Source organism: Ambystoma mexicanum, chromosome 13 (genome assembly GCF_040938575.1).
Source record: "Ambystoma mexicanum isolate Mex_15411 chromosome 13, UKY_AmexF1_1, whole genome shotgun sequence".
NCBI lineage: Eukaryota > Metazoa > Chordata > Amphibia > Caudata > Ambystomatidae > Ambystoma > Ambystoma mexicanum.
The window spans coordinates 268,719,775-268,733,470 of NC_090938.1; positions in this window are offsets into that span (position 1 = coordinate 268,719,775).

Consider the following 13,696-nt stretch of genomic DNA (forward strand, 5'->3'; position numbering starts at 1 on the left):
GAACCCTCCAGTCTTCCTACTTCGTGTCAGTCCGACAGTCGCTTCAGGAACTGTGAGCCTGCAGGAACTGCCAGGAACGTCCGCCTCAGCTCAGCGTTTCATCCAGCCACGGTGAGGGTGTGTGAAACCTTTTGCCAATCCGAGGGCTTGTCCTTCTCTACTCTTTAAACTAACTTTTCTGCCGACCAACTTCGTCCGGAACTCTTGGCAAAGACTTAACCGCAAATTACCCTGAACTGTGTGATCTTGAGCAAAAGAGTTTTGTCCTATTGTCTTTGGCCCTAAGCCTATTTGATTTGATTCCATCACTGTAGTTCCTCTTTCTAGATTGCCCTGCTTACTTACCTGGTGGTGCTGCTCAATTTCTGCCTAACTTTGTCTTTCCCTCCCTTATTAATTACTAGTGTGCCATTTTTCTCCCACTTCTTATTGTGAGCTTAACTTGTCTGGAAACTATTGGGAGTGGTGTGTTGTATTAAGAGTGTGATTTTTCAACTGCTTTACTTTAGTGAGATGTTATACAACTGAGGTGTAAATAAATGTATATTCTTTTATTCAGAAACCTTGAGTCAGTGTTTGTTTGCATCATAGTAATTGCTGTCCTTTACTAACTATTGATGCTGCTCACTTGCTCTTGGGATAAGTCTGGCTGCTCAGCCATCGCTTCCACTTTTACTGTGTAGTACAGGCTTGTACCAAAGGTGAATTTGTACTGTCACTTGTAGTCTTAATTGTTTGTGGTGTTCCCAAATGGTACTGCATATAATTCTGCCTAACAATCTGCCAATACTAAAAGCTGTCATAAGATTATTGGTTTTCTTTCACATGCATTCTTTGTGAATTTAGTTACATGAATGTGAATACTATAGAACATGTGGCTAATATAGCTACATATGTACATAGATTATCCTTATTTTAATGAATGGTGCATCTTCATAGTTTACTTCAGCAGATCGGCTCAGAAAACTATCATTCAGACATGAATAGTTGTGCACAGTGAAGGTTTTCTTGTGCAGAAACGTTTGCATGTATGTTAGAGGAGGTTACACATCATTTGAGCACAATTCATCCTGCACTAGTGGATCTCTTAAATGCACACACACACACACACTTGCAACGTCATAAATCGATTTGTCTAGATGTGTTCCAGGTTAGTGAATCAAATTCCAGTACTCAAAAGTCTCCACTGTGAACTAACGAGAGACCCTACTCAGTGCAAAGACCCCCTCCCACCCTCTCTTGCGCTAAATGTGCTGCTTTCAGTGTAGCCCTGTAAAGTTGCCAGAGAAAAACAAACATATTTTCTGCTTTAGAAAAGTAGTATTTTTCTCAATGTGTATATTTCAGAACTTTGAGAAAACGCTACAGTAAAATGTCAAAATAGTTTTCATGTCTAGGTTAAATAAAGTATTGTAATCGCAGAAGTCAGAAGAAAGACTCGAATTGTGGTGTCTGTGGGCACTTTTTTCCACAGCTGTGGAGGAGGGGAGGAGCAGTTCCTCCTGACAAGTCAGTCCCTCACGGGGCTTTCGCCACAATCCGTAGTTTCTTTCTAAGTGACAGTCGATCGACATTCTAAAATGCAAACCATGTTTCTTGCAGAACTGAATGGGGTTTTAATTCCAGTTATCGTTCTGACATCTCTTTTCCTAGGTACCTATTATATCATGTATTACACATATTGATGCGACCGTGTGTCTTTGTATAAATATACCCAAATACATTTATAGAAATGATCGAATGACAATAATTCTCATAAATATTGATCATGTTTGTATGTTTTATTTCTAGCAGGTGCAGAGACCAGTAACCAGGTTATTCAGCCTTCAATGGTAGAATCTTCAGAAGGAGACACCGTGGAGATAATTTGTAACCACACCTTCACCACCTCTAACATTTTGATCTGGTATCAGTTTCTGCCAGGGGGATTCCCAAATCTCTTGATTTCGGGGGTTACCACTGCTGAAGACAAAGGACGCTTTTCGATGGTCATTGACAGGAAAAGCTTGACCACCACCCTTCTTATCCGTGGAGCAGAAGCCAGTGATGCTGCCGTGTATTACTGCGCAGTGAGGGACACGACGAGAGAAGCCCATGTTAAACTTAGACAAAAAGATCCAAACTAGCAAAGGGACATGAACAGCAAGTTCTCCTCACATCACGTGGGTTTACTGCCACCTGCAGGATTTTTGTATAGTATATCTGCAAATATTCTATGTACCTCTACTCCTAGAAAAGCGTCTGCCAGAACTTAAAGGAAAGTGAAAGGCCAAATGTGTATTTGCAAATGTGAATTAATTTCTTTGACAATTGCAAATGCATACTCAACAAGTATTGGCAAAGTCAACACATTTTACTTTTTTGTAGGCATGGGAAAGGCATTTTCAAGGCTCTGCTATAATGTAACTGCAAGGCCATAAGAGGCAAATATTTGGCAAACGGTGTTATCACCTCGATACATGAGAGTGCCTAGCAAATATTTAGCTAATGCCTATACGAGAGCAAGAACTGTTGGTGTTGCCAATTCGTGTTATTAACAGGAAATAAGTTCATGAGTAAATGTGGAAGAACAAAAGTATTGTTTATAAATCAAGTGGCACACTTGGTTGAGACATTTTTATTACACCAAGAGCTTATTAATAGCTGCAAATTAGCCATTCCCTTTCTGAAGAGTGCTCAGCACAGGAACAGTGTGGTCAGCATACCCTGTTAAAAGCACAGAGCTAGCTCAAAAAGAAACTGTGGGGTGGGTATTTTTCACTGGGAGGGGCAGATTTTGGTTGAGAATGACCATAGGGAATAGCATGGTCATGGGCAGTTAATGGGTGGCTACAAATCTAAACAGCAACCACAGGATATGTGTCCTCCCTCATGTCCCATCATCCTCCTTGCTTTGTTTCCCATGCCAATAGTTTTGGCTTACAGGCAGCACTTAAAGCACCAACTACCTGCCAATACTTTAAATATTTGCCGAATCATATTATAAGTCCTTTATATTATTGTTGTCCGACTTTATAAACTTGTCATCTGCCTCCCTGCCACGTCAGGAGACTTAAACATTTGAGCTCGAACTTCCATGTTATCTGTGAGCTCAAAGGTACTTCAAGAAAGCATTTTGATTTACCTCTATCTAAAATCCAGTGGACAGGGCGGTGGGAGCACAGCTATATTGTAATTATCCCCAAGCCACCCGTCCACTTCAGCCCCCTCCCTCACTCCAATCTCTAAAACAGGGCGAACTGAAAATAAAAGGAATCATCATAAATATTTCAGGAAATGTTATGGAAAATTCAAGGATATGGAAGTTGGGAACTCAAAAAGCAGTCACAGAGAAACCTGTGCATAGGATTAGACAAACTGGGAAGGGATCACACAATACTCTGAAGACACATTTAAACTAAACTTTCTCTAGCCAACTATTTATTCCTCAATTCATTTGGTTTCTTCATCTGATATTCCAGGGATAACTCATTTATTTTGCTCTCCCCTACCATGCGGCAACGTAAATGGATTAACCCTGGACTATCAGATCCAGAAACCACATGAATTGTGGATTTTGGAAATATTTTGGCAAAAAGTCTGAATTAATTGAAAAGTTGTTAAAGAACCAAAGTCTTGGGAGTGCGTCTGAAATACCTGACTCTCCAGAAAATGTGGAAAATAAGGAGGAGGATAATGTGTCTATTATTGATGAGTTAGAGGAAGTAGATTTGTCTCCAAATGTAGGCCTCACTGCTCCCTTCTCTGCCCAGCAACCTCAACCTTTGTCCACTGGGACCCCATAAGGTCCTACACTCTGTCCTGAATTCATTGCTCTAGATAAGATGAGGCTTGAATTGGAATTCAAACGTTTAAATGCTCAAACTGAACAAAAACACCAAGAACTTAAACTCAGAGAGATGGAGTTGAATCATGAACTAGAAATGAAAAGGTTAGCTCTTGAAAATGCTTCTCTCCCAGAATCTTCTGGGTCTTCCAGTCCTAAGAGACCCTGTATGCCTAAAGTCATTGTGGGTATGTATGAGGTTAAGCGTGATATTTTGGATTGGTTGGCAATGTTTGAATATAACCAAGGCATTCAAGGTCTTATAGGCTACCCACTGTTGCATCTGATGGTGTGATGGAGTTGGGGGAGGTGGATAGGATGGATTATGAGTGTGTGAAGGTAGCTTTAATTGTTAGATTTGGGAAAACCCCAACCCAGTACCTTAAGAGCTTTAGGACCCCCAAAAAGCATGATGGTACCCCTTGGGCTACCTGGGCATGTGAATCTTTGAAAAACTTAGATGGTTGGGTTAAGGGTTACAGAGTGAACACTTATGAAGGTATGAGAAATCTTTTTATGTTGGAGTCAATTTATGATGCCTGCACTCCTGAGCTCAGACAACACTTGGCTGATTCTAAGGAGATCGATCCAAAGAATTTAGCTAAGGCTGCTGACTTGTGGATTGCCAACAGGGCTACTCACAAGGATTCTGGGGAAACTCAGAACAAGGATGAAGGAACGCAGCCAAAGAAAGATAACAAGGAGAATTCTAATACCTCCCATCCAAAAGAGGGCCACAAACAGCAACATAAGGGTAAACCACAAGGGAAACCAAATCAGGCTAGTGCACCATCTGGACCCAAACCGGAGGGAGGTCAGAACAAACCCCATTCATCTAAACCTTTGGGAAATGTTATGTTTGTGGGTCAACTGACCATGCGAAAGGGGATCCCAGATATAAGGGTAAACCTTCAGAGCTCCACACTGTCTCCTTCTCCCCAGAGGAAGAAGTACCTATGGCAAGTGGAAACTTTCACCTACTGGCTGATGAACCCATGACAGTCTCAGCTAGTGTTTCTTTAGTGTCCCTGGGCTTGTGGGAACAACAGAATTTAGATGTCTATAATTCCAACGCAGATAATACTAAAGGGTATTATAAATATAGTGTTCTTGTGAATGGCAAGGAGAACCCTGCCATCAGAGACACTGGACCCAGCATAACTGTTGTGGATGAATCATTTTTCAAGGTGGATGATGTTACTAAGGCACCCAAATGCCTCACCAAGTTAGCTGGAGACCCTGTGCAAATGCTTCCCCAGTTACCAGCTCTCATCCATTGTAATGATATGACTGTCAAAATACCTGTTAGTGTGCAGAGTGAAGTGCCTGGGAGAGTTCTGTTGGGTAATGACCTGAAAACACTTAGAGTTGTGCCCAGCACCCCCAGGCCTCCCAGTAAGAGGAGACAGGAGCTCACTAGGCCTACAAGGGAGAGGACCTTTGAGAGGCTCTCCAGAGGAGTTGATAGAGGAAACTGTCACTCCCACTCCACATGAGTTGCTCACTGCTATTTCTAGGAAGAAAGAGGCAAAGGGGAAACCCAAGACCTGTAGGGTATTTAGTATAGATCTGGGGCCTAGCAGTATTTTCTTACCGCCAAAATGAAAATAATTCAGTAATAATCACTCTTTGCATTCAGATTAGATTTGGTACATAGTACTATAGTATACATAAATTATTTCAGCACACTGATACATTTAGAGGTATACATTATGTTGGTATGCGTTATTGGTGGTATTTATGGGTGAGCATAAATCCTTTGTTTTATATATGTGGCCACAATATTCAGAACCCCTTATTTTTGTTTAGTTTGTTCGTGTGATCACTAGAGAGACCTCAGGCTTGCATTTCAGAAACACCACATTTCCAATTGAAGTGCCACCATGGGCTGTTCTCACTGACTTATCTACGACAGCAAGCTATATGTGGTATGTATCACCAACTTATTTACGTTTGGTGAGCTATGTCCAGGGCCTCTCTTCCTGCCGACTCATAGACCTTCGGCAGCCGGCTATTTCATCTTGTTATTATTATGTTCCATTCAGAAAACACACACACACTCATATACTGAATGGATTCATGTGTACACAGATACTGCCATGTCTTATCTTTTAGAAACTTTTAAAAATGACAATTGCACTGTGCAAAGATCTTCCCATATTCCCAGTGTTATAATGATAGATGCACAAAGGACAAGATAAAATGAAACACACTTCCCGCCTACTTTCAGATAATTTTTTTGTATTATAAAACTTGCATTTCAACACGGGCTTACTTTTTTTTTTTACAGAAATAAATGGAAAGCTCACAGTAACAACATTATCTGTAACACAATGAAAGGAGAGTGGTGAGGAACAAGAATTCAATTTGCAACATTAACATGTGGTTAAAACCCAGGAATCTCCTCTCCTACTCTGACCGGATATTTTCACACACATACGCACAGCTCCCACACTTCAGCGAGATAATTACCAGGCTTATTCAGCATGTAACTTCTTTGGCTGGTCGCCTTCTGGAGGGGTTCACCCAGCAAGGGCAAGCATTTGCTGTCGCTCAAACTGGGGCTTGTTGACTGGAAATCCCAGTCTCTCTAGCAGTATTGAATCTGCTTTAGGAATCAGGCATCCCCAGCTATCAACCCCGTCCTTCTCCGAGCTGTGTCAAGATGTCCTCTCCTAGGTTCTTCCCCGAGATTATACAAGAAAACTCTGGTTACCTCCTACCAAATGATCCTAACCAATGAAATTTTATCATGCCCTATCCACCCTCTGCGCACAATAGAAATCTTTTACAGTAAGCAACTGTAACAAAACTGATTTCCTGCTATTCGAATCCTTGCTTCCTGCAAAATACTGTGGACAAAGCAGCACAGAAAAACCAGAAGAAAAAAAAAAAATCTGCACACAGTCTGAAATGAGTTTCAGCCTGCCTCATTTTGCAGTGTAGAACACATTATATTATTAAGAAGTTAGAATCATGTTAGTACGGTTAATTATATTAGTTCATTAATCTTCAAATGTGTCTCTTGCAACATAGGCATTTCAGATGAAAAGAAAAAATAATTGTGTGCATTTTGAATATGAAAAATAAAATGCGCTTTTAAATGAGAAAATGGTTTGTTTTTAACCTGTGTAGCCTGTCTTCATTTACATATCCATATGTTGCACTGGCAAGACATAGCTTGAAGCAATTGCATTAAACCCATGCAGTGGCGCTGCATAAAAAAAAAGCTCAATAACACATGTCTTGCTGTACCACATTATATCAATGCATCAAACCCATGCAGTGGCGCTGCACTTCAAAAAACATGCTATACATTGATCCTGTGCAGTGGTGCTGCGCTCTGTGCTCCCAAAACACGCTAAACAATCCTACATATACCCTCCTTTTTTTTTAGAACTTGGCTACGATCCAAGCCAATTTTAAAAAAACAACCTGCTTCTTTTCTTCTTTTCAAAATGTAACAATCCAATACAATTAGCATTCTTGTTGTGAAGATGAAAATTGACAAATCACTGTTCAATCAACATAATATTAAAATTCATCTGAATTCATCAATTCTTATAAAATGTTCTACATTTGCCTTCCCAATGGAAGTGTCCATAGTCCAGTGTTTCAATTTTATACTTGAAGTCAATTGAAAATAATAAAATAAAACAACTAACTAAAACAAATAATTAACATAACAGATTAAAACAATTAATTAAAATAATAAATACGTGGAACTCCATATGCCAGGACACTTGTCTGCCTCTTTTGGTTCATTCGGGTACTCTTTCATCTTGGTACTCTTGGATCCTTTTCTATAGAAGTCATCTTTTCTTTGGCATTCCGGTTATTTTGTCTTCACCTCCACCCGGAGGCAGGCATCTTTTGATCTTCATCCAGGGGACTCCAGGATTCCATCGTCTCCCGTGACCTCCGGTACAAATATGTTAATATTCTAAATCAAATAAAAAAGAAACAGATTAAGTATATAGCACAATACCAATTTCACCCTTTTGCCAAAAAAAAACACGCTCTGTAAAATATTTCGCTCTTTTTCTTTCGCCTTCTGAAATTAAACACAGGTTATAGAGAACAAGCATACATAAAACTACATTCAATGTTTAATGCATATTCATTCTGCACACCGACCATGAGTTTCCATTATATATTTTTTTATTTATTTACTTTTTATATTATTTATACTTTATATATATTTACATATATTACAGTGTTTATGTACTATTTCAACCATCTTTTTTTTTTTACTTCTCTGTCACTGCCTTCTGACTAGACATAATCACTCCAACTTTTTATGTTCAAGGGACTTTATCTGTTTCTACATGCTCAAGCTGCCTGATCTCGTGTCTGGGATGACATGGCTTAATCTGATTTACATGCACAAACTGTTCAGTTACTATTTCACCTTCAGTCTTTAAAATGTTATAAACTACAGGAGAAACCTTATCTATAATTCGAAATGGCCCCTGCCAGGCTGCTAGAAATTTAGAATTTTTCTGTTTACTTTTTCCAAAATGAAACCTATACACCTGATCCCCTACACTGTATTCTCTCACTGATGTTCTTTAATCGTAGTATGACTTTGCACTGTCAGCAGCCCTTTCTAGATTTCTCTGCACAAAAGCAAATGCATGTTGCAAATGCTTCCTCAATTCATCAATGTCATAAACTGTGGATGCACTCACAAGTGTCTGCTCATGTGTTCTGTATAGTAGGTGTTGTGGTAACACCATTTTCCTACCTGTTAAGACTTCATGTGGACTAATACCTGTTGCTTTGGCAGGAGTTGATCTGATTGCCATCAAAACCAACAGTAAACGTATAATTCCACATCTTGGGACATATGTGGCCAGTAAACATAATCTTTTAGTATTGCCAATGGTTTTTGTGAACCTCTGTGGCCTGCAGTTATTGCATCATGTGCATGTTGTAGCATTAGCCCTCTGAATGAAAGGGGTACCACCCACTGTATTTGTCCTGTTATGGACTCTCTAATCATGAGTCCATCCTGCAGTCCAACTCGTTTTATGTTATTGCATCAATTTGTATTTCACCCAGTAAATCATCTATAGGTAGCAATTCTCCCATCACAGCCCCAATTTTAGCCAGGTGTCTGCCTTATCATTTCCCTCCTTATCCTCTCCGGGTGTTTTTAAATGCCCACACATTTTTCTCCAGTATATTGTCAAATCATTTTCTGATACCAATTTGTCTATGGCTTGTATCATTTTTCCATGTTTAAGTGGCTTTTTGTTGTATGTAACCATGCCTCTCGCTTTCCAGCCAGGTAAATACTCCACAAAGCTATTTCGTGCATAGTCAGAATCAGTCACCAGGACAATTTCACTGAATTTATTATCAACTGCAGTAGCAATTGCTTTATAAATGGCCGCCAATTCCGCCACTTGACTGCTTCTAGCTCCAATCCTCATCCCTACACTGGGGACGCCTTCACATTTCAACCAGACATTCCCTATTCCTGACACTAATTGTTTATTACTGTCATTTTCAATGTGAAAAGCACAACCATCCACATATACAGTTGGCAGATCCTTGCATGTTTTTTCATCAAAAGCTTTGTGTGGTGATTGTTCAAATTCCTGCAAACTAGGTTCCACTTCCATTTCGTTTGATACTTGTTCAGCTGCACAGTCATGTAAGTCAGCTAACCCTTGAGCAATTGGGCTCTTTTTATTTTGTCCATATCTCACTTCTACAAGAAAACCTTGTAATGCCAGCGTCCATGAAGTGATTCTGGACTGTGCTAGATTACCTGACCTAATTCTTTTACTCTCTATAAACTGCAAAGGTTGATGATTTGTTTCAATAATCACCTTTTCTCCCTGAACAATAGGGCGGAAAAGTTGTAGCGCCCACACAGTGGTTAATAGAGCCTTTTCACATTCATTGAATTTCATTTCAACTTTGGAAAATGCTTTACTTGCATATGCAATGGTTTTGTGATTCACATCATGTTTTTGTGATAACACTGCTGACATACAATGTTCAGAGAACCCTATTTCTATAAAGAAATCCCTATCCTTTATGGGGTATGCTAAACATGGTGCCTTTGTAAGACATTCCTTCAATTTAGCCACTGCCTCAGACTGCTCTTTTTCCCATATCCAGGGTGTATTCAGTTTAAGCAGTTTAGTCAATGGTTGAGTGATTTCAGCATAATTTTCAATTAACTTTCTGTTATAGCCTGTCATCCCTAATACACTTTTTACCCCTTTCACATTTTTAGGGTCCTTTAGTTTTTGTATGGCCTCTATTTTCTTCTTTTGTGGATTTAGCCCATGTTCAGTCACTTCATGGCCTAGAAAGTTCACTTTTTTCTTGCACCATTGTGCTTTTTGTAAAGACACTTTGGCGCCTGCTTTCTGCAATTGGCCAAGCACATGTCTTATTTCATCAAAATGGCTTTTCAGGCTTTCATTTTTTATCAGGACATCATCCACATAACCTATGGTTCCTCTTTCCGCTGCAACTGGCATGGCCTTTCTCAAAAATATGCCAAATTCACTCCCACTATTGATGTACCCGAACGGAGCTCTAAGCCAGGCGTATTGAGTCCTGTCAAATGTAAAGGAAAATAAATTCTGTATCTCCTCCGCCAATGGCACGCACCAATATCCAGAGGTGAGATCTAATGTGGCAAACACTTTTGAACCATGTACCTGAGCTAGGCCCTGATCAATGAATGGCAGTGGCCATCTGGATACTGGCACTCTTTTATTTAACTCTGTACATATCCGCCATTGACCATTTGGCTTTAACACACCTAAAATAGGTGTATTGGATGTGCTATGAATGGGCCTGATGATTCCCCGAGCTTCCGAATTCTTTATAATCTCTGCTAATGATTCTAAACATGCCAGCGGTAATCTGTAGTCTATACTGGCGTACAAATACTGGACTTCTGCTACACCCTTCCGGAATTGTGGCCACATGTAAATCAGTTAAACCGCAATCATAAGCATCTTTTGCAAATACATCTTTATTTCCATAAATATCTTTCTCAGTTTGTTCCTATCCTCATCGTTGTCACACGCATCCGCTAAGGAGATCTGTTCTTCTACCATTTTGGAAAATTCTGGAAAATCTTCTGGTAAGGGAATCTCAGCGCTTTCCTCTAACTGTGTGGCTGTGTCTTTTTGTAAAGCTGCCACTTTTAAATATTTTGGCATATCAGCTTCCACTTCAATGGGCTGATTTTCTGTTTTATTTTCATTTAAATTAAATGTTATGCAATCCTCTTGATGGCAGCACACTGTCTCATTTGAATCATAAGGATAGACAGAATTAATTTTAAATATTCCTTTGGGCTGAGTGTCCAGGTGTTCTGGCAACTCACCCTTGGCATCTACATACTTTTCAGGGATATTTCCAATCACCATGTTATTTAAATCTGCCGCATAATGTTATTTTTGTATGGCCATTCCTAATGGGGAGTTTTCCTCTAAATGAATATCCTGTAAACCTTTATTATTTACCATATATTTTACAGATCCTTCACCAATATCTACCAATGGAATGTATTCATAATCCAGGCCTTGCTGTTTTATGGATTCATTCAGGCATATAAATGCATCTGAGTCTTTCATCTGCTGTCCATTTTTGCATTTCAGTGTTATTGCAAACTGTTTTGTAAATGCAGGAATAATAGTATCTTTCCTCATTTGTAATTCGATTGCATAAGGAACCAGTTGTGCACAATGATAAGCCCTTCTTTTGTCTTCAAATTCAGGTGCGGGCCCACCTAGGCGCGCCCATATTTTTTGATTAAGGAAATCTAACACCATACACATTCTGTGCATGATGTCATTGCCCATGTAAAAGTCATTTTGTACTCCACTCACTATCCATACATTATGGTAAATTGTTTTCTGCCCAATGCTAATTTTAAGCATGCATCTGCCTGCAATTCGGTTTTCAAAGTCTGGACTGTCCAACCCAGAAACATATTGGTTTTTAATCCTAAATTTCGGAATCTCTTCCCTCTCCAATATCTTTTGCAACAATTTCTCATTAATGAAGCTCCTCTCCTGTTCAAGCGCTAAAGTGGCTTTTATTGTTTTAAAACAGTCATGTATACCAACATGAACCCATGGTTGCTCATCTTCCATGTGTATTTCAGCAAGAGTGGTAATGTGTTTTTCTGAATCTGTTTTAGGAGCAATATTCTGTTTGATTATTTTCTCTTTTAAATAAAAACGTAATGTGTGCTCATCTATGGCAGTCTGCCAATTTTTCCTTGGGTCCGAGTATATTTGTACAGGTAGTTTTTCATTGTCGCTCTGCATTTTGTCTTGACACATTAATATAACCGTGGCACTAGGTATGCAACTATTCTGGAGATATACCTCCACAGCATCATTTGTTTTGGCAACGGTGTGACATTCATTTATGTTGCTGTTTTGTGATTTTAGTTTCTTAGGTCTCAATGTTTTTTTGGTTAAGGACCACAGCACTCCATTCACCCCATCTATGAGAGGAGACAATCTTTTCAGGCAATCTGTCCCCATCAGAAATGAAATTTCACAAATAGATGTGATCAATACCTCTTGTTTCATTCTGTGCTTTCCTATTTTTATGTCAACCTCAGTTACACCTATGATGGGCACCTCCTCCCCATTAAAGTTATGCACTGGACCTTGATTTTCCTTCACTGTGATCTGATTCTGTGGGGGTCTCCCTTCATTGATACTCTTTACCAGCTCCTTGGACATAATTGTGGCCTGTGCGCCAGTGTCAATCATAGCAAATGTTTGGCATTTTTCTTCTACAGTGATGGGTGCATAATATCTGTCCTCAACTTCCTCTAATACACATAAGAAGTGTGAATTCTTACTGATTTCAGGGCTCACCTTTCTCAGGCCTTTTTCAATTTTGGCTAAGCACATTGGTAAATGGAAAAACATTTTTCCTACCTTTTTACCCATTTCTGCACGAGAGACTTCATGCATTTCTCCATGTTCAGTGGTTTTTTGAAGTGTGGCCACTGTTCGCCCGCCCATCTGGGTATCATCAGGGACCACATTACAACTTTTCAACTGAACATGTGTAACAACATCATTTAGTAATTTGTCATTGTTTAATTCTGTGCATTTGTGATCATTTAGGGGCCGATTCATGGAACAAACGTGCGCCGAAAATCTTCGCGCAAGCAGGCGCAAGCAGGCGCAAGCGGAAAAAAACAGGCGCACGCGATTCATGGAAGTCCCTGCGCGTGTTTTCCTCGGGATGTGCACCAAACCCGTGCATGGCGCACACGTCACTGCAACATCCCGAAAGACGTGGGCGACGCGCACAGTGAAAGCGCACAACCTCTGCGCATACACTAGAAAGTGGGCGGAACACGGGGCGTAACGCGCAGAATGGGGAACAACTCGCGAAAATAAGGGCGTAACTGGGGATGTACTGCAGGGAAGCAGACGGAATGCCCACACGCACCCGAACCACACGTATTCATGGAATCGAATAGGGCAAAGCCACGCACAGCCAAAGACACGCACAAGCCGAAACACGTCCGCCACACGAAGGCAGGCGGTAGCGTCCCTGCGCATTACAAAAGTGGCAACATACAGCAATTGTGCCTGTGCGAGCGGGGCACGTGTATTTTGGGGTTGCGCGGGAAGTTACACACGCGATTGAGCGGGGTACGTGTATTCCGGGGGTGCGCGGGAAGTCACACACGCGATCTGGCCTGGGGGAGCGGGCTACGTGTATTGCAGGGGTTCGCGTGAACTTTTTCACGCGATCGGCCCTGGGGGAGCGGGCTACGTGTATTTCAGGGGTTCGCGTGAACTTTTTCACGCGATCGGCCCTGGGGGAGCGGGCTACGTGTATTCCAGGGGTTCG